Source organism: Galeopterus variegatus, unplaced genomic scaffold, assembly GCF_000696425.1.
Source record: "Galeopterus variegatus unplaced genomic scaffold, G_variegatus-3.0.2 Scaffold3202, whole genome shotgun sequence".
In the NCBI taxonomy this organism is placed as follows: Eukaryota; Metazoa; Chordata; class Mammalia; order Dermoptera; family Cynocephalidae; genus Galeopterus; species Galeopterus variegatus.
In genome coordinates, this window is record NW_007729313.1 from 40791 (window position 1) to 44548 (window position 3758).

The window sequence follows — 3758 nt, forward strand, 5'->3', positions numbered from 1 at the left end:
AAATTTGGGAACTGTTCTCCTTTTAGTGTGCTCTCTCTCCCCTACCTATTAATTTCTATAGCAATTTCTGAACACATTTTGACACCAAGCACATTTTGCATTTACTTTATTATTTTCTAAAAGGGTTCTGCTCAATGGAGCCTTCTAAAAGGGCTCAATTAATTTGCCTCCTACTATGTGGCTGGCACTGGGCTAATTGCCAGTCAATCAAAGATCACCTTTGTCTTCCTCCTAAAGAAGGAACTCTTTGTGGGTGGTTGGGGCCAAGGTCTGGTCAACTGTACAAGCTCTGGTCACTTGGAATCTAGTCCAGGAGGCTGGTAGAGTGGCATAAAAAGTGTAGTAAAATGAATCTTGACCTGGTAATCTCAGATTCTGTGTTCAGTCCTTTTTTTTTTTTTCTTTTTTTCTTTTTTTGGCAGCTGGCACAAGGATCTGAACCTGTGACCTTGGTGTTATAAAGCTGCACTCTAATCAACTGAACTAACCAGCCAGCCTTATGTTCAGTCTTTAACTCTTATGAGCTATGTTACTTTGGGCAAGTCATCCACAAATATGAACTTCTTTTCTCATTGTGATAAAGATATAGTAGTTAGACTTTCTAACTCCATGAGTCACTGGGTAGCTCAGATATACCAAACCCTTATTTTCTCGCTTGTCTGAGGTCATTCATTGTCAGATGCACTATCGATTTGATAACAGATTTTGTACTTGTGCTGGGGGTGGGGTGTGAGAAGCATAATGATGTCTATGCCAATTGAAAAAGGCATTCTGTTTTCATTAAATTGAGAAAAAGTGCTTTTTGCATCAAGGAAATATAGTATCTGTGGAAGTGCTCATGTTCTGAAACTGGAAAACCATTGCCTAACTGTGGGCTCTGATTATGGCACACTCAGATGTTCTGAATTAATAACTGAGTTGATTTTCTTCTTTCTTGCTCAGTGATATCTATTAAGGATTTGCTTTATTATCTTGAAAAATTTCAAACATACATAAAAGTGAAAGCAATGAACTACCATGTACTCATTATCCAGATGAAATGAAAATCAACACAGGGCCACTCTAGTTTTTTCTGCTTTCCCCTCCAATACCCCCCTTCTCCCTCCCCCTCTCCAATATGAACTATTGTAAGTACTTTAAGGTAGTATTAATAGCCATTTCCCGCTCACTGTTTTCTAATCAGAGATATACTGTTATTTTAATAGATGTTTGCCAGTTTAGTTTGCATTGCATACTTCTCCTGAAAGGTCTACATTAATCCAGTTGAGAAATAAACACTTTTTAAAGAGGCCCCTTAACCAATGGTAGTTACTAAGGGTGAGAAGTTAGTTTAAAACATTACTTGAGAAGTGAAAAGCTGTTGGTTCTCATATTTCTGAATACCTCCCAATTTTAAAACCAGTTCAGTGCAGTAGGCAAGATCAGAAAGAAACTGACCTAGGGCCGGCCCGGTGGCGCACTGCTACAGTGCGCCGCTTCAGAGCACGGTGGCGCTCCCGCCGAGGGTTCGGATCCCACATACAGACCGGTTCCCGCTCACCTGCAGGGAATCTCTGCTAAAAAATTTTTGTCTTACTTTCTGAGTAATAGGTTTTAGACTATTAGTACTTAAACACAACCACATATAAATATTTACTTAGATGAAGCTATGGTGAATCACATATGTAATGGCAATCAGTTTTACGTAGTGGTTTGACCACTCTTCTAATCAAGGCTACATAAGTAGGAATGAAGTAAAAAGTGTGGAAGTTGGAGGGAAGGTACAGCGAGGAAGGTTTTTCAGTTTTTTTTTTCTTTCTTTTCTTTTTTTTTTTTTTGCAGCGTTAGGAGGGGTGGGCAGATCTCAGTCAACAAACACATATTTCAGAGCGTGAACCACATTCTCTAAGCTGGCACCATGGATGTACTGTGCTGGGGATGTTTAACTGCTTGTTGGGTTTTACAGCTTTATAAGCAATGCTCCTTGGAGCTCTCTACTTGCTATTCTGAGACATATTTGAGTTTGGCACCCAAGAAGGTAAATGACTTTGATTTCCAAAACCAGTCACTCATTTTTAAGTGTTGTGGTAGGAAATTTATTTGAATCCACCACTTCAGAGGTGCAAGAGCCAGTGAGGACCCTGCTGCAGTGAAAAGAATTCTTTTATTGAAACCCCAGCTTGCTTTAAAAGAAGCCAAGGAGTACTGAATTCCAGGACTGCCATACAGTCTTCCTTTTATTCTTTCCACCACCCCAGGCCACAGGAAAAAAATAAATAAATAAAATAAATCTTTGTTCTTATTTTCACAAGTTACCACATGGTTTGGAACCTTCAGAACTATTTCTTAAACTCATTGGTATCTGCCAAAAAAGTTCTCTTTAACACACACAGTTCAATGAAAGACAGTTGTGAGATGTTAATTTCCACCTACTGCAGAAAAGAAGACATTTAATGCATTAAGGAAATACATAGCTTAAAGAAATGGCAAACTTTTGGGACAAACGGTTGGGGGCCTGAGGCACAAAGCTCCAAAATCAATGCGTATTGAACACCCACTCTGCACAAGGTTGTTGAGGAGGTTCAAAAGTCTAAAATAAAGTCCTACAAATTACCTACTGTCTAGTTGGGCTGAAATAACCCACACTCAGGGAACAATGCAAGAGTTAAACAGTAAAACTAGACAAATACATATGCAATGAAACAAGGCACTGTATGGTTGAACATACACAAGAGTGTTTCAGGCAATATAATCTGGTGGTTTAGGGATCACAGTGATCTGAACACCCCTTACAAATCTTCACAAAGAAGGTGCACATTGGGATGGGTTTGCAGACATAGATAAGAATCAGATAACCTTAAGCGCAAAAGAGGAAGTGAATAGTCTGGTTGTAAGAGAGGGGATTGGGAAGGGTTGGAAGAGTGGGAAAAGGGCAGATTGGTAAATGCCTTAATGGTAATAACTGGTCGGGTGTTTGAAGATTGTTCTTAAGGACTCAAGGTCAATAGCAGTGTTTACACCTAGACTACCTAATGCGTGGGATCCCCTTTCCTTTTCTTTCTCCCTTCTTTCCGTCCTTTAAAAACGGAGTCTGATTCGACAGTCAAGGTCATTCCCAGCCGCTAGGCGATAAGGAAGCGAATAAGGCACAAAGTATTTTTGGCCCAGAAGTTCCTTCTGGGGGTGGAGCTCGGAAGTCGGAGGGAGTTGGGCCAGGTAGGACGATACCTATCAGCAGCCTTATTCCGGCTTTTGAGAATACGGCTCAGCTCCCCGCAAATGCCCGGAGGGTAAAACAGGCTCAGCCGCGAGCGAAAAGCATTTTCCCAGGCGCTCTCACAGTTCAAATGCCACATTGTAAACGGCGGCTGCAGAGCCCCGCTGCGCACACAAAAAAAGTGTCTTCTCACCATATGGTTAGTGTTTACAGGTTTCGTCTAGCTCTTGCTCGCCAGAACTGGAAAATTAATAACACTGACGAAATGATATGTCACAGGGAGGGCTGAAAAAGAGAAGTGCGTAAAAGGGTCCCAGAAAGAACCAGCTTCCGTGCAGACAGGTCCACAACATCTGCGTGAATCTGCGGTCTCCCGCCCTCTGGGTCCCTCGGCCCACCCCCAGGTGGGGACGGGGACTCGGGAAGCCCCGGCCCACCCGGCTCTCCTTCGCAGCCAGCAGATGGCTCCCGGGCTCGCTCTCTCCCCGCTCCCTCGCCCCCTCTCCAGACGCAGGGCTTGTGCAGTTTGGGAGGGAGGCTGGCGAGGAGGGGCGCCGAGCCG